The following is a 21543-nucleotide window of genomic DNA, read 5'->3' on the forward strand; positions in this document are numbered from 1 at the left end:
CAGCCTGGACAGGCCTTTGACACTGTCTCCCACAGCACACTCTTGGAAATCTGGCAGCCCATGGCTTGGACAGGAGCCCTCTGTGCTGGGTTAGGAACTGGCTGGATGGCCAGAGAGTGGTGGTGAATGGTGCTGCATCCAGCTGGTGGCCAGTGACCAGTGGTGTCCCTCAGGGGTCTATGCTGTTCAATATCTTCACTGATGATATGGAAAAGGAGATTGAGTCCACCATCACTAAATTTGCTGATGACACTAAGCTGGGAGCATGTGTCAATCTGCTGGAGGGTAGGAGGACTCTGCAAAGGGACCTGGACAGGCTGGATAGATGAGTCAAGTCAAATAACACAAAGTTCAACACATCCAAGTGCCAAGTCCTGCACTTTGGCTACAACAACCCCCTGCAGTGCAGGCTACAGGCTGGGGACAGAGTGGCTGGACAGTCCCCAGGCAGAAAGGGACCTGGGGGCACTGGTGACATCCATCTGAACGTGAGCCAGTCCTGTGCCCTGGTGCCAAGAAGGCCAACGGCATCCTGGCCTGGATCAGGAATAGTGTGCCCAGCAGGAGCAGGGAGAACATTCTTCCCCTGTACTTGGCACTGGTGAGGCCACACCTTGAGTGCTGTGTCCAGTCCTGGCCCCTCAGTTTGTGAAGGATGTTGAGACATTTGAGTGCGTCCAGAGGAGGCAATGACGCTGGTGAGGGGCTTGGGACACAAACCCTGTGAGGAATAGCTGAGGGAGCTGGGGCTGTTTAGCGTGGAGAAAAGGCGACTCGGAGGTGACTTTATCGCTCTTTACAACTTCCTGAAAGGTGGTTGTAGCCAGGTGGGGGTCCATCTCTTTCACCAGGCAGCAACTGACAGAATGAGAAGACACAGTGTTAAGCTGCACCAGGAGAAGTCGAGGTTAGATGTCAGAAAAAAAAATCTTCACTGAAAGAGTCATTGGGCAATGGAATCATCTTCCCAGGAAGGTGGTGGAGTCACCATCCCTGGATGTGTTTAAAAAAAGACTGTATGTGGCACTCAGTGCCATGGTTTAATTGATGCGTATGTGTTAGGTTAGGTCATAGGTTGGACTTGATTTCAAAGGTCTTTTCCAAGCTAGTTCATTCTGTGATTCTGTGACCCATTTCCCTCTGAATTATTAAAACTTTGAAATTACGGGGCTTTCAGGCACAGTTACTGGACAGGAGCAGCAGTTCTTTCCCAGTGTGTATATGTAAAGCAAGGCAAGGCAGCAGCGGGCGCGGCAGCCCCGAGGAGCAGAAGCCAAAGCCAGCCCCAGCCGCTCTGGGCTGCGGCACCTTCCCCTTGGCTGCAGTTCCGCTCCCGGCCGGCAGGGGCGCTGCTGGCTCCCGGCCGGGCAGGCGCTGCCAGGATTCCCCCACGCCTGCAGGGGGCGCTGTGGCGCGGCCGCGGCTCCCTCAGGCGGTGATGGCGGCCGGGCCAGCAGAAGGGATGGGAAAGCTGCTTCCTCTACAAACTCACAGCGTGCAGTTGGTCTCAGTGCCCATCTGGATGGTGGAAGGAGCTGTAACAGGGATCTCAGAAGCAGCACGCTTCTGAGCAGGTGTGAGAAATGAACTTGTAAAAATTCGTAAAAATCTAAATAAATGTATATAACAATACTATAAAATATAAAGTACAGTATGACACACAAGCCCTTCCCAGATCTAGCCACGAATTCCCACTCAAAGGATAACGATCCTAGCCGGCGCCCATCAACAAAAGAATAGACAGGACGCGGCCCATCAAGCTGACAGGAAAAAAAAAACTCCTCAAACTGACAAGGACAGGCTCGGTGACCATCAACGGGGAAGAATAGGCAGGACACGAAACATCAAGCCGAAACGGAGACGCACCGACGAGATATTCAGCACCGGAGCCGAACACCTCGACTTGCGGGCTCCCGATGGGGAAAGCCATCAAGTAAACAAAAGGAAAAATCCAACCGAAATATTCATCGGCTCCAACCCGGATCCAGCCATCCCATCCGGATGGCCTGAACCACAAAAGCCACTCAGAATTTCTTTACATATGAGGAGACTCGGTCCGGACGTCCATTCGACTCTATTCTCCAATGCCAGGAAATCAATTCATACGACAATCAAGGACTGTTGATGAATGGTGCCTGCCTGGAATTTGGCCTCAAGGCTAAAAATCCCTATAAAAACCCCGGACAGTTTACCCTCCTTCGTGGATTTGGGAACACCTATACCTTTGGGTATAGACCCCTGTCCACCCAGCGCTGCGCTGTTTGTTTTTATTGTGGTTTTCCCTCATTGTTTATTTTTTTATAAAAATTGTTTTATAATAAATTGTTTTTATTTAACCCAAATCTGCCTTTGCATTTATAACAGATTGGTGCCGTGACTCGGATCGGAGAAGAAACTGCGGGGAATCTCGCTGCCCGGGACGGGTACCCCCGCTGAATTTGGCGGCCTGGTGAGTGAAGAACCCCCGTAGTTCGTTCCGATATCCGAACCAAATTTTAGGCGGAGGTAAAAACCACAATAAAAAGGATAAATCCGGATCGGAGAGCTCGGAAGGCACGGAGCCTTCGGGAGCCGCGGCTTACTTTGCTCGTAAAACGTCTTAGTGCGCACAAGGGACACCCACGCAGGAAAATAGCTGTAAGTACTGCTGGTTGAGCGGGCGATCGGGCGAGTGTGTGTGAGACGTGATCTGATCACGAAGCGAGTGCGGACTTCAAGGGTCGCGTTTCCATCCTCCCGCGAGGGAATTGGCCTGGCCGCGAAGGAAGCGATACAGAGTGAAAGTTTTTTTTTCCCTCGACACACACTGGTAAAAACCTGAGACCAAAGGGTGTCTCGGGAACTGATCGCAAGGTACTAAGAGGGGAAGGGACGTCTTTGTCGAGCTCGAGGCTGGTAAACCCTCTTAGTAACGGACCCAGAGAGAGGTCCAGGGAAGAATCAAAAGTTCCGATTACAAGAGACCTCAGCTCAGCTCGCTGAAAGGTGAGTATCGGCAAATTTTGATTCCTAAGTACACAACGCAGAAACTGATATCGACTCACGGAGAAGTCGAAGAAAGGTAAGAATATATTTGCGAAGTATGGGGCAGAAAAAGAGTAGGCTTCAAGGAAGAAGCACAGGAAAAGATTCCTCCAATCAGGGGAGAGGAATCACCAGACATCCCACTGGAAAGTCCCTTGGGGTGGATGCTAAAACACTGGGAAGATTGTCCCCAAAGGAAGGGGAAATCAAAGGAGAAATTAATACATTACTGTATGGAGGTTTGGGGAGGACAGGAGTTGAGAAGTCACCTCACTTGGCCAGTGTTAGGCACATTTGAAAAATGGACGTGTAACAAGTTGTTCTCCTATGTGGAGGACAAAGTCCCCTCAGATCCTGAGGAGAAGGAATACGCTAAGCTCTGGGTAAATGCCAGAGTAGGGCTATTTCCAATAAAGCAAAAAGAAAAACGTGAGTCGAAAACTGAGTCCTGGGAACCCCTCGATCACTTACCACCCCCGTATCGAGGACCAGCGGGACCTTCCTCTGCCGATCAGGTGGTACCTTCAGCACCCCTGGGCCCCCGAGACCAACCCACTGAGATACGTGTGTCTCAAGCGGGAGACTCAGGGCCAGCAGCAATGCCGGCAGCCCTTCCCCTTTCCCCGCCTGTAAACACCGTAACCACAGCAACCTCCTCGGAGGTTTTTTCTGCGCAAGGCTGGGGATCACCCTATCCGCCCCTGCCGATCCAGCCGCCACAACCGGGACCCTCCCATACAACGGAGGGGGCTCCTCCCTTCAACCGGGTGGCGGCAGAAATTCCACAATTAATAACAGGGAGGCAATACACAATCACCAATTCCCCTCCCGCAAGTAGAACCCGTTTAAGAGCGAGAATGATAGATAATGAATGGGGAGAGAGTGAAGAGGGGCACCGGTTGCTCCCTCTTAGGGAAGTACCGACGGCCCCGGGAGTGATCGGTTTTGTGAATGTCCCCCTTAACTCTGGAGATGTAAGAGCATTTAAAAAAGAGATGGGGCGGTTGTTAGATGACCCTCTCGGAGTGGCTGAGAGGTTAGATGAATTTTTAGGAAGTAGCATTTATACCTTTGACGATCTTATGGCAATCCTGAGATCACTGTTTAATCCGGAGGAAAAGAGAAATGATAAAACAAGCCGTTATAAGAGACTGGGACAGACGCAACCCACAGGGGACGCCAGGTAAACCAGAAAATGGCCTAGCGCAAGCCCGAGCTGGAATGCACAGACGGAGGAAGGCAGAAGGAACATGATGGATCTAAGGAGCATGATTATACAAGGTATAAGAGAAGCGGTCCCTAGGGGCCAGAACATTAGCAAAGTTTTCAAAGAATGTCAAGGAAAGGAGGAACCACCCACTGAGTGGATTGAGAGGTTACGGCGAAGTTTACAGATTTATTCTGGGACTGACCCGAACTCTCCTATGGGGGAGGTTCTGTTAAAAACACAATTTGTTGCTAAATCTTGGGAAGATATTAGGAGGAAATTAGAAAAGATTGAGGGGTGGCAAGATAAAAGTCTTCAAGAGCTCCTAAGGGAAGCTCAAAAAGTGTACATGAGAAGAGAAGATGAGAAGCAGAAATCGCAAGCTAGAATTTTAGTAACAGCGGTAAAAGAAGTCCAGAAACAAGAACAGATGCAGGGTAAGTTTAAATCAATACCCGGGAAAGGTCGAGATTCTCACCGGGCAGCCCCGGCCCCCATGGAAAGAACCCCCTGAATGCTACTACTGTAAAAAGGTAGGACACATTCAGCGAAAATGTAAACAAAAATTAAAAGATGAGAAAATTTTTCAGGAAGACTAGGGGTGTCAGGGGCTCTTTAATTTGGGGACCAGAACATCCAAGGAGCCTTGATAAAGTTAAAAGTGGGACCCCAACGACAGGTGGTAAGTTTTCTTGTAGATACTGGGGCAGAAAGAAGTACTCTGCAAAAATTACCATACGGATGTGTGGCAAGCAGAGAAAAAAGTTTTTGTAATCGGTGCAAAAAGGAGACCCCTTTGAAGTACCTATAATAAAAGATGTGGAAATAGAATCTGAAAATAAAATTTGCTTAGGGAATTGCTATTAGTAGAAGAAGCAGATTACAATTTTACTGGGTAGGGACATGATTGTTGCTTTAAGAATAAATATCTTGATTAAAAAACTCTGAATTGGTGGTGAAAATATTTAGGTTGACTCCTAAAGATGAAGAGAGAATTAACCCTAAAAGTATGGCATTCAAAAGGAGAGGTAGGTAAAGCTAGATATAAAACCTATCAAAAATAAAAATCGAGAACTCCGAGGACCCTATAAGAATCAAACAATATCCCATTCCCGATGGAAGGGAGAAGGGGGTTAAAACAAATAATTGATGACCTCATAAAAGGAGGAACTTTGGAGCCTTGCATGTCCCAACACAACACCCCCATACTGGCTGTAAGGAAAACGGATGGCAGCTTCCGATTGGTCCAGGACCTACGAGCGGTAAACGCTAGGACCCGGACTAGATTCCCGGTGGTGGCCAACCCCTATACTTTACTAAATAGACTCTCACCAGAAGATGTGTGGTATAGTGTGATTGATTTAAAAGATGCCTTCTGGACTTGCCCTCTGGATGAGAGGAGCAGAGATTATTTTGCATTTCAGTGGGAGGACCCAGAAACAAACCGCAAACAACAGTTAAGGTGGACGGTCCTCCCCCAGGGGTTTGTGGAGTCCCCGAACCTGTTTGGACAAGCTTTAGAACAAATATTAACCCAATTTACTTTAGAGGGCGATACAAAGCTTTTGCAATATGTAGATGATTTGCTAATAGCTGGACCAACTGAAGAAAGCGTTAGAAAAAACACAATTGCCTTGTTAAACTTCCTAGGAAAGAAAGGTTTGAAAGTATCAAAATCCAAGCTGCAATTCACAGAGCCTGAAATAAAATATCTCGGACATTGGATATCCCAAGGGAAGAAAAAATTAGACCCGGAGAGGGTAGCAGGCATCCTCGCATTGCCTGCACCAAAAACAAAAAGGCAAATTAGACAAATCCTGGGGCTCCTGGGATACTGCAGCAGTGGATTGAGGGTTACAGTGAAAAGGTGAAGTTTTTATATGAAAGATTAAACACTGATAGACTAAAGTGGACTGAACAGGACGATTCCAATTTTCAGAAATTAAAAATTGTCCTTATGACTGCCCCGGTACTAACCCTACCAGATACAAATAAAGAATTCCAGTTGTTTGTGGATGTGAGTGGACAAACAGCGCAGGGAGTCCTGACTCAGGAATGGGCAGATAAAAAGAAGCCTATAGGCTTTCTTTCAAAGATCTTAGATCCGGTTAGTCGAGGTTGGCCTACGTGTTTACAAGCAATTGTAGCAGTAGCTCTGTTAGTAGGAGAAGCAAAGAAAATAACTTTTGGGGCTCCTCTGGTAGTCTACACTCCCCATGATGTGAGAAACATATTGCAGCAAAAAGCAGAAAAGTGGCTGACTGATTCCAGGCTCCTGAAATATGAAGCCATCTTAATCAGTTCACCCGGTTTAGAATTAAAAACTACCTCTGCACAAAATCCTGCTCAGTTTTTATTCGGTGAACCTTTAGAGAAATTAGTTCATAACTGTTCAGAAATCGTGGAGCTGCAGACCAGAATAAGACCGGACTTAGAAGATCAGGAGTTAGAAGGGGGAGAAAGGTGGTTTGTAGATGGATCCTCGAGAATTATTGAGGGAAAAAGAAAATCAGGATATGCGATAATAAATGGTGCATCCGGGGAAGTTGTGGAATCTGGACCTTTGAAAGCAAGTTGGTCTGCACAAGCTTGCGAGCTCTATGCTCTCCTAAGAGCCCTCCGGAGGTTGAAAGGAAGGAGAGGGACCATATACACAGACTCACGGTATGCTTTCGGTGTGGTACATACTTTTGGAAAAATTTGGGAAGAGAGGGGTCTAATAAATACCAAAGGAAAAGATCTAATTCATGGGGAAATAATCAGACAGATTCTAGAGGCGGTCCGGGGGCCAAGAGAAATATCAATTGTCCATGTAAAGGACACCAGACGGGGTTGCAGTTTCAAACCCGAGGTAACAACTTAGCCGATAAAGAGGCAAAACGAGCAGCCCTGCTTACCGTAAGTATTCCCGAGGTGACTCCGGAGGAATCACCCTGAAATCCCCGTGCTCCCTTCAGAGAAAGAGATTGAAGAATTCAAAAAAATAGGAGGAGTCATGAAACAGGGAAAATGGTGGTTACCTGATGGGAGGGAACTGATCCCGAGGGGAGTGGCAAGGAGAGTGTTACAAAGGCTACACAAACAGACCCATTGGGGAACTCGGGCGCTGGCAGATCAGTTCCTGAAATTTTTTGGATGCAAGGGGATTTTTGAAATTGCCAAACAAGAGGTACAGGGGTGTGTGGTTTGCCAAAAAGTAAATAAATCCAACTCCAAACAAAACCGTTTTGGGGAGGTCAGCCACTCTCATACCGACCATTTGAGAGAATCCAGGTGGACTTCACCGAATTGCCAAAAATCGGGAGATATAAATTCTTATTAGTAATAGTTGATAAACTTACGCACTGGGTAGAAGCCTTCCCTAGGGCAAGGGCTACGGCCCAAACAGTATCAAAAATTTTATTGGAAGAAATCATCCCTAGGTATGGGATAGTGGACTGTATTGATTCGGATCAAGGAACTCATTTTTCACTTCAAAAATTATAAAACAAACTTCAGAAGCTCTGGGTATCAGATGGCAATACCACACTCCCTGGCATCCTCAGAGTTCAGGACAGGTGGAAAGAATGAATCAGACACTTAAATCCCAACTGTCTAAACTCATGATAGAGACAAAAATGTCATGGATTAAGTGCCTCCCTCTTGCTTTACTAAATATAAGAACAATGCCTCATTCTGAAACGGGGTCTGTCCCTTTTGAAATGTTATACGGAATGCCATACAAACATGGAATGCCAGTGGGACACCCCCAAGTGGAGGATGTGTACAAATACAACCATATCTCATTGCTATCAACAAAAATTTACAGGAACTACGAAAAAAAGGACTGATTCCCCAAAGCACCTCACTGGGATTTGCAATACACCAGATACAGCCCGGGGATAAAGTCCTCGTCAAAGCGTGGAAGGAGCTTCCCCTCAGCCCCCATTGGGAAGGACCTTTCCTGGTTCTCCTGACCACCGACACAGCTGTCCGGACCGCAGAAAAAGGTTGGACCCACTCGTCTCGGGTAAAGAAAGTGAAGGAATACGACACCTCCAAGTGGAAAGTCACCACCCCTCCGGGAGAACTAAAGATCAGAATACAGCGTAACCACAAATGAACAGTAACGATCAGATAAGTTGTATACACCCTGAATGTAATTGTTTTCCGTTTATCCATTTCAAGTGCGCCTATTGTGATCAGATTTGGGTAACCCACTGTTTTGGGAGGGTACAAACCTAAAGGATTGTGCACAAAGTGTCTAGAAAAAGAAACAGGATTTGACTAGCCGTCTCTTAATACTTGCCACCAGGGCGGGATTGTTGGAACTCGACTCTCCTGAGTGGTTCTACTTTTTCAAAAGGGGATAAGAGGGGAAATTAGACTCCAAGGCAGAGGCTTTGGGAAATTGGAGTGCCGAAAGACAGTAAAAGTACCGTGCAGGACAGACACGATTAAGTCGTCTCGGTGGCTACCTTTAAAAGGAGATACGCCATAAGAACTACAAGGGCCCCTGAAGAATATCCCTGCTGCCGGGAAGAAGATGGTAATCCCCGCCGTATATTTTTTATACGGGCGAAGGGCAAGGCAGAGGGATACACGGTGGGGAATCCTGATGTTCCTGAATCTAGCCATGTGCTTGACCAAGGAATGAGCCCCGAGGTGCCTCTGGGGGATCCTCCCCTAGAGAAGTGTAAACGGTGCCAGACCAACACAGATGCCGGACGAATAATCGATTGTCCTCCAGAACAACAAAGGGGGTTTTGTATTTCCAATGGCACTCAGTATAATCTATGTGAACTAAAAGGGGAGGTCTGGTGTTATCACCCAGCGGCAAGTCTTAAGGACGGGCAGTCTAAAAACTCCTATAAAAAGAAAGACTGAAACTTCCCATTTCAGGTATAGGAGAGAAGTGGGAGTGATTTCCCCAATTCCAATTTGCAGTCAATGTAACAAAACGGTCTGGATAGGGGGAAAAGACAATCCACCTTTTTGGCATATTATACGGTTAATCCTTTATGTTACAATAAAGCGAATTTGAAAATGTGTACCATGGGAGGGAAGGTATATTGGGAAGGAAGAAATTTAAAACATGAAGGAAAAAGCTTTTTTTAATAATGAACCGATAATCCTTGATTTGTTAAAAAATAATGATGACCGGGTATGTTTGCAATTCGACCCAGTATTCTGCTTCTCCCGGGATGAGGAAGGGGTGGACCCTGAAAACAAAATGAAACAATTAACCCTAGAGTTAAGGAGGCGAGAAGCGGAGGCTCGGAAAAAAGAGGCTAGAACAGGAAAGGCTTAATTCTCTTAGTGAACATTATGAGCAATTAGAGAAACAATACAGCAATTGGGGGTTGCCAAACCCAACCAGAATCTTTTCATAGATCTCATGCAAGAAATAGCCACAGAATTAGGTCTATCTAACTGTTGGATCTGTGGTGGGTTTAAAATCAGCTGAAAGATGGCCTTGGAAGGGAGAGGACTTACCCCAGAGCAAACTCTTAAAATGGGAAGGCTCTAAAATATCAAAAACAAAACAAAGACCAGAAGGATGGGTTATAGACCAAAGAATAATCGGTACTGTCTGCATTAGCAGAGAGGGAAAAGAATACACTGATTTAGTAGGGCTATACCCGTGTGTAAGCACACTCACGGTAAATTCAGAAAGCAAGACTAAAACCTGGCAACCTGAAACCACCCGCGGGCTATTGGCGTCGCTCCGGGTGGTAATAACTGTGAATGGATGGAAATAATTGGACTTTGCTGGTACAAAAACTCTGGGGCCAATCCCTTCCATGAGCTAATAGGATTAAAGGAATATTGGGATGATCCGGCAAAGTTGAACAAGGGTTGGGAAGCTCCTGATGGTATATATTGGATATGTGGGAAAAAAGCTTATAGCGAGCTACCCAGAAAATGGAAAGGATCCTGCACACTTGGAATAATTCGGCCCTTTTTCTTTACTCTACCTAAAACAGAGAGTAAATCATTGGGAGCCCCTCTCTTTGAGACATTAAACAGACAAAGGAGGGAATTAAAACGGGAACTACCAATAGCGGGAGGCAACCAAAAGTGGAAAGAGGAAGAATGGCCTGCCGAAAGGATCATTCAATATTACGGGGCCCGCTACTTGGGCAAACGATGGCAGCTGGGGTTACAGAACCCCCATTTATCTCCTCAACAGACTTATCAGATTACAAGCGGTGGTAGAGATAGTTTCTAACCACACTTCAGAAGCCCTAGAACTCCTAGCCAAACAACATTCACAAATGAGAGCTTTTGTATACCAAAACAGACTAGCTCTCGATTATTTGCTAGCCGAGGAGGGAGGGAGTGTGTGGCAGATACAACGAATCCGTGTGTTGTATGGGAATGGACGCTTACGTAGCAAGAATAGTAGGATTAGCTGCTGAATCAACAAAGGTAGCTCCTGTGCCGGGCCAAAAATGGAATTCAATCCTACAAGCCTCCTGGTGGGACCAGATATTCGGGCAAGGGGCTTGGTGGAAGAAGCTAGTATTTTTCATCACTTGTTCAGTTGCCGGAATCATTTTCCTTCCCTGCTTAATTCCTTGCTTCATCAGACTAATTCACTCTGTTGTGCAAGGAATGCAGATTGCCACACTTCCAATTGATCCTGAGAAAGCGCAAGGGAGACCTACTCCTCTCTCTAAACTAATGAAATTAGAGGAAGAAAAAGAAAACGAAAATGTGATTAAAGCCTTAAAGAAGTTTGAAAATAAATATAACCTGGCACAAGCATATAGTGAGAATTCGTTAACAGACTGGGAAGAAGATGAATGTGAGTAAAAAAAATTATAGTCCTCCCCTGCAGAATTGGATGAAATAACACGAATTTTTAATGTAATGAATTATTAAGCGGGGGACTGTGAGAAATGAACTTGTAAAAATTCGTAAAAAATCTAAATAAATGTATATAACAATACTATAAAATATAAAGTACAGTATGACACACAAGCCCTTCCCAGATCTAGCCACGAATTTCCCACTCAAAGGATAACGATCCTAGCCGGCGACCATCAACAAAAGAATAGACAGGACGCGGCCCATCAAGCTGACAGGAAAAAAAAAACTCCTCAAACTGACAAGGACAGGCTCGGTGACCATCAACGGGGAAGAATAGGCAGGACACGAAACATCATCAAGCCAAAACGGAGAAGCACCGACGAGATATTCATCACCGGACCCGAACACCTCGCCTTGCGGGCTACCGTTGGGGGAAACCCATCAAGTAAACAAAAGGAAAAATCCAACCGAAATATTCATCGGCTCCAACCCGGATCCAGCCATCCCATCCGGATGGCCTGAACCACAAAAGCCACTCAGAATTTTCTTTACATTATGAGGAGACTCGGTCCGGACGTCCATTCGACTCTATTCTCCAATGCCAGGAAATCAATTTCATACGACAATCAAGGACTGTTGATGAATGGTGCCTGCCTGGAATTTGGCCTCAAGGCTAAAAATCCCTATAAAAACCCCGGACAGTTTACCCTCCTTCGTGGATTTGGGAACACCTATACCTTTGGGTATAGACCCCTGTCCACCCAGCGCTGCGCTGTTTGTTTTATTGTGGTTTTCCCTCATTGTTTATTTTTTTATAAAAATTGTTTTATAATAAATTGTTTTTATTTAACCCAAATCTGCCTTTGCATTTATAACAGAGGGATGAGCAAAGTCCTGGAGTGGTAGAGGAGATGTATCAGAAATACCACAGCTGTAGTTGGAACCACAGGGCATCTGGGCAGGCAAGGGGTGCAGAGCTACAGTGTAGCAAAAAACCCAGAGCAGGGGTAAAGAAACTGCAGGGGCCTGGCTAGTGGCAGCTGGACTCCTGAATACAGCATGGAGAAGCTCCCGGGGAGGGGGAAAGGGCTCAGGATCCCAGGTGCCCTGAGGCATCGGAAGAGATGGTGAAAGTCCCTTTCTTAGTGATGTAGGGTGTCAATAAGGTTCCAGTTCAGTGGCTGCTCTCACGAGCAAAGGCTCACCTATGGCAGAAGAAGCAGGACCGGACTGGGCTCCAGCAGTGGCAGCAAATTCTCCCCGCCCCAGTAAGCAGCAATTCCACCAAGAGAGCCAGGAACTGTGCACAGCCCCTTCCCCCAGCCCAAATCTCAGGATACCTCTGCTCTTTTCAGGAGAATGCCCCTCAGCTAGGACAGTAAAGCCAGCTGCACTCCTGCCCTTTCTCTATGGTTGCTACTTTTGTATCTCTTAAGTACTGGTCGTTATTGTTTCTTAGCAACAAAAAATGAGAGCAAATTCCCTGAGAGAAAGAAACAAAAGGATACCTGTTAGCAGGGGAGCTGTGTTCATACTGTTTGCAGTGTGAAATGAGACTTGCCCTGTAGTACCTTGTTGAGAACGACTTGCATCAAACAGTATGAAAGCTGTTCCCTCTTAAGGTTAGTGTGAAACTTTGCTCCTGTAAGAGATGAGAAGCAGAAGATGTTCAAATGTGAGGAGGGCCAAGGACTATAAGTGCAAAATGGAATGTGGCCCTTGAATATACTCATTTGGGAGCAGCATTCGTCATGATGTTGTAATTATTCCTCTAAGAGGAAAATATTCACTAGTATTTAACAGCAGCTGAAAAAAGAGCAACAGAGAGGATCAAAAAGAAATTACATAAAGGCTGATAGCAAATGGGGGCAGTAGCTGGGGTAAGTACAATTGACCTTACATCTGAAGAATGTGGATTATGGTTTCTCTGGAGCAGGCGATATCTGCACTATTTTGTTTAATATCTATCCTTTTTCCATGGTGATAACAAATCTCTGACTCTAATAGAAATTGTAATTAGCCACAATAAAATCTTGTGTGAAGAAATTATTTCAGCCTAATACAGAGTGGCAAAAGAGTTTACATGTCTCTTCAGAGGCCCTGTGATCTGCTCCATGGAACCAGCGATTTAACCATATTTAGGGACTCGGTGGGACTGTATGACCTTTGTTCAAGACCCCTTTTTTAATTAAGAAACTAGAATTGCTTTCTGGCGTGTGTTGGCTTATGTCTAACAATATTGCTTACAGCATGTGCGTCTGCTTGTTGACCTTATCTACATAACTATGAGTTGAGAGGGGGAATGAACAGTGCTGGAGGCTGCTGATGGCTTTTCATGGAATCGGACTTTCTGTGGACTTGCTGTTGGAATGGCTCATGAATTTGGCTCCAATTAAAATCAACTCCAGCTACATAATGAGTAATTGCTTGCTTTATTTTATAAAACTGGCACTCAGTAAAGTTATATAACTCATTCTTCACAGGAAAAACCCAAGTGATGTAGAAAGCACAGCATAGCATTGGGTCGGAAGTGCAATATCTCTGTAGCACATGGTAGATGAACTGAATTTCCTGTTTCTGATGTGTAAGAAGATATGGTCAATGGTGTGCTTTCTTTTTTCCTGTACTGTAAAGCCACTGGTCAAATACAGAAGTCAGTGTAGTGTTGGGATTTTTTTTGTTCTTTTTGTTTGGATCCTTATTTTATGGTATGCAAGAATCTGATGTTTCACATGACATAGATGGGTCTTTGTTAATATTTGGAAGGCTACTTTATTGATCCAGATGTTACAAATGTGAACTTGAAATTCACAGGCTTCTACTAATCAGCATTCTGTGTGCATCTAGACTTCAGCCTTTTTTTGAAGATAATAGAATGTGTTTCTAATACCATTTGTACTGCTGTTTCATATTGACTTAAATGTTGCTTGTTACCAATTCAAGTACAACAGTATGTGGAGATAGAGGAAGAAATGTTTCATTGAGCAGATTATCAAAACCTGAGAGGAGAAAGTAGTTTTCCAGATGACTTGATCCTGCAGCGTATGTCACTAAAAGTATGAGAGAGCACCTAAGCAAATGGATGCAAGGTTCTGGATTACATAGCCTAAATAAAGTCTGTCTGGACTGATGTTCTGTTGAACATGAAACCATCTACTATGAGGGAAAAATACCAGAAATGGGAGAATACTCTTAGTAGGGATTGGAGGTTGTTTTGGTTGTGACAGGGTATATAAGATGGTAAAAAGCAGTGGCTGATTTTTGGCTTCCACTGTCAGTACATACAACCATCTACAACTGCAGTGAGATAGGGTTTATAGGATAAATTGAGGTGGGCTCCAGTCTGTGGAAGTGGGATTTCTAGCACCTTTGTGCACTGAGGTATGGAGCTCTGGTGGACTTCCTCATCCTGGCACAATGTACATGTGTGTGTGTGTTGTGCTCACACTTCACCTGGCTTGATCCATTCTGGGCAAGTAACTCCTGGTGGTTGGAGATGAGTGTAGAGGTGCAGAGCAGCGGAATAAAATTCAGACAGAATATGCTAGTTAGACATCTTTCTACTACACCAAATTTGGCCTTATATAATTCAGCATTTGATAAAGAATTTAAACTTATTAATGGAGGAGTAATTTGAAAGAATGTCCCAAACTGACTGTCTGCATTTTTTCTGTCTTATTTTGATAGATCCTGTTCCTATCTCTGCTTCGTATAACAGCCATAAATTAAGATTTGCAATAACATTTACCTGGTCTTTCAGAGGAATGAAAGTTTTTTTAGCAGAAACAGTGAGAGAATAGAGAACTGCTTTTCCATATTGGCTGAAATACCACAGGAATGCATTTCCCTTCTGCATTTCACTCCAAAGCAAAATGGATGCATCAAAAATAATTTCCCCATCCTGAATCTATATTAAAAATATATATAAAATAATATATATATATAAATATATTAGAAATATTTATTTGCTTTGGCTTTTTATGAAAGCAGAGAAAAGTTTACAAATTGGAATATTGTGTGTTTTAAAATATGAGAAAATAGTATATAATTCAAAACTCAGTTAAAATGTTACCTTCAAACTTGGTAATTCTCTTTTGTTCCAAAGGACATTTTTAGGAACTCTGCAGTCTTCTCAGTGCTTAAAAGATTGCTTTTCAGTAATCTATGTTGGGAGATTAGTCAGTGAACACATAATTTTCCATAATCATAAGAGACAAGAGTTTTGAATAGTGGCCTCAGACTCCCTTGGGTCACTCAAATCTTAAATTAACTTCTGTTGGTTTGATAGTTGGGTTTTCTTTAATCTTCAAAATGTTTAAGAACACCATAAGGCTAGATAGCAGGAGTTTTCTCTTGTCTATTGAATCTCCCTTACAAGGATTAATGAAGAGGAAATGGGAGCTTTTGTTGTAGAAACTGAGTGAATCTTATGGCCTCTATACCAAACTGTTTGTTGATTTAGTAGAAATTGAGCTTCACTAGCAGGGTAATTCATCAGCATGAGACACCAGTAGTACTGTATGTGCTGAAATCAATTTTGTATGAGGTTCAGAGCACACTGGAAATCTTATGCTTTAGGAGATCTTTCTGGGTATAACAGAGAAGAATCAAGTGATTACCATAGACTGAAGAAAACGAGTACTAAAAGCTGTATTGAAATATTTCCATTTTCTGAAAAACTGATTGGGGAAATTTTTATAATGTTGAACTTCTCAGACAGTAAGATTGTAGATGAAAAATGTCAGAAGCACCATTAACTGGAAGCAGTTTATGTGCTGGTAGATGATGTATGAGTGCAATGGGCCATGACGGTCAGCACACAGCCCAGCAGAGGTTCTGCCTGGCTGCTGCTGAGGGATGAGAGACTATCCGTCCTGTGCTCCTTTTCTCCCTGTGCTTCTGGAAAGGCTGTGGAAGGGTGCCCATGCAGCCACCAGTAGCCGGGTGACTGTTGCTTTGCGTGCCACAAAGGGACATAAAATGTGAATCAAGACACAAATGTTGAGAGATGATGAGGGGTGGGAAACTGTGACTATATCCAGTAATGAAGAAAACTACCCAAAGTTTTATCTCCTGATGATATTTGGGTACATAAAAGCTCTCATTAATTTGGCAAGACTGTAAATGAAAAGGGACCCATGGATGGGAGTATGACTAGCTGTGTCCCATGGGCTCTAATTATCTTAAAAAGAAATCAAGTTTCTGAAATCTGTCTTTTCTTTCAGACCTCACTGTATGTATATGTTCAGAGGAAAATTAAGACATATTAGTGCAAAAGAAATTAATTCCATGCTAAATTTGGCCTTCATATACACATTTTCCCCTATTTTATAACTGGTCAAGCTGAACAATTCACATGAAAAACTGCTTACAGCTGAATGCTTAGGGCATAAAAATTACCCACAATTGGAAGTTAGTAATATCATGTAATAAGACAAGCTAATGTTTGTGCTAACAAAAAAAGTATTGATTAAACTCTTCACACCATATTGTTGCATTCCTCATATTTAGATTCTTGCTAAAGATTCCCTGAGATACATCAGCTTTTCATTAATCAGAAAATCATACTTGGCTTGAGTTTCTGTAGACAGCAATTTTGCAATGTGTGCGCTTCGTAGCTTATCAAAAGCCTGATGTTAGATTCGTTCATGGTAGTATTAGAGAACATTTATTAGCACTGTCATTTCTAGAGCAAAAGAATGTAACTGGGAGCATTGTGTCCTGGTGATGGTCTGTGACATAGTGAGGCAAGGGGAAAGTACTGCATAAAGCCTGTGCCAGGCTGTCTGGTCCCAAGCTTCTGAGGTAACCTGTGAAACCATACATGTAAATAGGATTGTTTCATTTTCAAAGAAGAAATTGTGTCTGCATGTTTAAGAGTATTGCATATTATAAACTCTAACTCGAGGGAGGGATGACTGCAATCTTGTGGTATTCCTGGTAGTTAAAATGTGTTGATGGACATAAATGATTGTTCTGGGTTAGTTCTGAGATTTGTCTTTCATGCTTTCTTCTCCCCACACGACCAAGGGAGAAAAATTAACCCCATTCCATCTGTCAGACACAGACAAAGTTCATAAATTTGTATTCAGAGAGTAGTTCCTGATTTACAGCTGCATACAAAAGTTGGCATTTTTGTCACAGGGCTCTCTAAACTGACTGAACTGGGTTTTGATATTTCCCATTTTCAGTCACCCCTGTGGTACAGAATGCATGGAACAGGAGCTGGGAAACCACAGGGTCCATTTTGGCTGCTACCCAGATGTTGTTGTGAGCTTTTGGAGCTTCTTTCCCAGCAGAGAGGTCCTGCAGCCAGAAAGTCACTGTGCTGCCAGGAGTTGCAACAGAGAAAAACCAGGACGAACCAAGGGGATGGAGAGGCTTGGCTATAGTATGCCACACTTCATTGCTTATTTATTGTACAAATCTTTAAGATGGGCTAATGGAGAAGGGGGAACTAATCCCGTGGGTGTTGAATCTCTTCTGATAGCAAGAAATGTTAGCATAAAATTGCAGCAAAGTGGGACGGCCTCTAAAAATTTTCCTTGGAGTAAGCTGTTTTCCCCCTACTGTGGAAAACAACTAGAAAATTTCCATTATAACCATGCACTTCACCCAAGCTAATCGCTTTGTATCAGAGACTGATTTGTCTGAGTAGCCTTCCTCAGAAGACAGAGAGAGAGAAAGAAAATTTTGCATGCTTTAAAATTTACCTTTGAGTTATGTCCTAGAATTTTTGCTCTTTGTCATGTTAGTAAGGAGATAAAGACAGAAATTTCCTATGGAAAAATGGAATAAATAAACACACTACTGAATATGGCCCATGAAATTGAAATTGATATTACATATATAATTTTATTTTTATTCTTTTCTTGCCAATAGATGGATCCCCATCTAAATTCTCCTGGAATATCTCAGAACACACTGAAATGTGGTGATAATGTTCTTAATGTTGTAATTTTGAAAGGGCTGGAGCACCTACCCAATGAAGATAGGCTGGGAGAGTTGAGGTTATTCAGCCTGGAGAAGAGAAGGCTCCAGGGAAACTTTAGAGCACCTTCCAGTACGTAAAGGAGTTACTAGATATCTGGAGGAATTTCTTACAGGGATATGTAGTAACAGGACAAGGGGTAATTTCTTTAAACTGAAAGATAAGGTTTTTTTACTCTGAGGTGGTGAGGCACTGGAACAGGTTGTCCAGAGAAGCTCTGGTTGCCCCATCCCTGGAAACGTTCAAGACCAAATTGGATGTGGCCCTGAGCAGCCTGATGATGGGCTGAAAGGTGCACCTCCCCGTGGCAGGGGTGTTGGGATCAGATGATCTTAAAAATCCCTTCCAATCAAGTAATTATGTGATTCTATGAATTATTCTTAATTCTTAATATCACATTTTATGAGTGTTTTTCCAATCCAAATATTTCTTCCTCCAGTTTACTGTAAATCCCTCAATCTGCAGGTGGTAATATCTCCCAAACACACTGCTTCTATCTGCTATTAAAGAATCAAACAATTTTAGTATCCAGGAAGAAGTCCTTAGGGAGTTGGTATTCTGAGGCTCGTCCTTCCAAAGTTTCGATGGATTGGGCATTCATAGTCAAAAGGCTGTAACCAGAGGGTGGAAAGGAAGATAGGAGGAGAAACTGTTGACACTTCCTGCTTTTAGAAGTGTTTGTTGTTTATCCATGTTGTAGTTGCCAGAGGAGAAAGTGCAGGCTGTGAAGAGAAGGGGAGAGAAAGCTTTGAGCAAAGTCTTTGGGACAGCTGGGCTACTGCAGGGGCCAACTGTCCTGTTCTGGTGTTACTTACTGGGATTCTCCTTTTTTTCCCTACAAAGCAACTGGCAGTAAATTCAAGAGCTGAGAAGGTTCTAGACCTCCTATACTTACTTCTGAGAAGAGATAATATTGGTCTGAATCTATTGTATGTTGAATGATAAATCTTGTTCCTTTTTACCTTATGGCCACAAATTTGAGCTACATTTGTGGACTGATTGAGGGTTCTGAAATGGCACAGAGAGCTAATTTGTTTTTCTTCCTGTATCAGTACCAGTAAAATAACAGGTTGTTTGAAAGATGCTTGTGCATATTGAGACTTTCAGTCATTGATCTTCAGAATGTATTATAAATCTTTTTGTTTCATAATTTCTTCCAAACTTTGTTCTTTTGAATTTATTTAACTTACTGTCATTGAGATATGTTCTTCCTAAACTGAAACTAAATGAAGTCTCAAATAAGAGCTCTGATCTCTTTTTCCTTGAGTGTTAAGCCTCAGTAAGACTTAAACTATAAAATTTACAGAGGAACTTGCATTATCATCAGTTGTCATTCTGATCTGACAATATTGTATGATATTCTCAATAGATAGTTTTGTGAGCAAACAATGAGTGGTATAAATGACTGTGCTGGTCTAATATGGGGAATTTGAATTGTCAGTTAAAAATGAATAAGGCAAAAATTGTATACATGGCCAAAATATTTAGCATAGAACTACTTGTGCTCCTCCTCCCTGCAGAAGGAAGAAGAAAGCTGGGAGAAGAGAGTCATATATTTAACAGATGGAAGAGGCTGCCTGGTGATACTACCTTTCTCAGCACTGTTATCTTCAGATATATTAAGTGCCCTGCATTAAGGCTGCACAGCTGCGGATACTGAAATAAAAACTGGAAATGCATGTTACTTAACAGAAAAGCAAAGATTATTTGTACGAGCTCTTCACTTATCAGGTGACTCCAATATGTGGTGGCAGGGGGCTGCTGGGTAAATGACTGGGACTGCATTATTCTGGAGCAGACCCTCTTACAGCCTCTGGCCTTCCTCAGCTCATTGCCTAGAAAGCAGTGTATTTCAGTGGAATGGAGCCTTATGAAAGATACATTGCTGGTCACAAAGGATTTTGGCCTTATTTTATATAGTCTTAGCGGAAATATAACTAATTTACTTGCAGAGTTCAGTTCCTTTAGAGCGACTTGGTCTGCAATGCATGCCAATTTAGTGTACTTAGAAAAAAAGTGTCTTTTAATCAACTTTAAGTATGGAAAAAATGTTTTTAGTATGGAGTTACCACTTGTAGCATGACTCTAATTATTTTCAGGAGAAAATCTCCAGAGATACAGTAATTTACCATCTGTATCACTTTATTATATCTTTCTTCTAACTGACCTTTGTGACCTGATGTTAGGTGTTACTTAAGCCTTTCTTGCTGTGCTGGAATGTAATTTCCTAGTGTAAAAAGTGATCTTTCAAGATCTGTGTATCTACTGTAGTGTAATGTGGAGTGAGACAGATCTTTGCCTTTCAAAGTTTGTATCAGGCTTGTGACCTTAAATAACGCAGAATGCAGGTAATAGCTGTAAACACAACTGGAGCATCATGGAACTAAAATCCCTGCTTGGTTGTAAAGCTTGCAGGTGCTTCAGAGAGGTGCTTTAATAACAGGAGAGTTGTTTCAGAATCATCTTGTACATGATAACATAGTGTTTGGAGGTGCAGCAGAGATCAGAGCTTTTCTGGTGTAGCTGCAGTGCAGACTCAATAAAAATTTAAAAAGCCAAGAGAAACATGATGAAAAGGAACTATGGAAAACTGTATTACAAGTGGGGAAGCTGTGGCAAGTTGGCCAGTCACTGATTGCACCTAAACTGGATTTTTAATTTGGCACTTTCAGAATAACTATAGTTCCTCTGGAGAGAGAAATACTTTCTGAAGAAAAAACTTTGAAACACTACCTTTTATCTTTATCAGAAGAGGATTTTTAAGATGTCTCTGTAATTTATCATAACTAGATAGTCTGAAATGAAAAATACAATCCTGTAACAGAAATTACTTGTTTCTTGCTCTGTAGTACACTCTGTCCAGAAATGTTCTTGGAGAGGGTACTGCTCATACATGGATCATTAACTAAGCATTCGAGGCACTCTGATCTAACCCACTTTCATTAGATTAAATTAAATAGAAATCACAACTAGCTTTACAGATCATCTCACCTCGGTCATTTTGTACTTGTATTGTTGGAATTAGACACTACAGTAGACAAGATGGTTTCTTGTAAGGTAAGGGAAATTCTAACATGTCAGCAAAATAACTGTTTTTGAAAATGAAGAGAGCCAGGAAGACTACATTGAAGGTGAATCACTTTAGAATAAATTGTGTAATGCATTTAGAATTCAAGATCTATCCTGTGCAAATAAAAATAACTCAGATAACATCCATGGGACCTCTGCTGCCTGAAAGGCTAGGTCAGAAAACAGAAACTACAGGGGTGATAGAATTTTAATTTCATTAGAAACAGACTCTGATTGAAGACCTGTAGTCATGGTTACATTAATCTTTGGATATTCATTATTGTATGTTTCACAGAGAAAAAGTGGGTGGGAGGTTGAAGCTGCCAATGATGAGGTGAAAATAAAGTCCAGCAATTTTGAAAAGACCCTTTTGCACCACAGCATTCTTCATAGTATTGCTCATTGTTGCTGTTTGTGCCTTCAGGGCTGTGAACTTTAGCCTTGGCTTTTGAGATAC

The sequence above is a fragment of the Pseudopodoces humilis genome, chromosome 15 (genome assembly GCF_049639895.1).
Source record: "Pseudopodoces humilis isolate 2021_Gansu_Grassland_sample_001 chromosome 15, ASM4963989v1, whole genome shotgun sequence".
NCBI classification, from domain to species: domain Eukaryota; kingdom Metazoa; phylum Chordata; class Aves; order Passeriformes; family Paridae; genus Pseudopodoces; species Pseudopodoces humilis.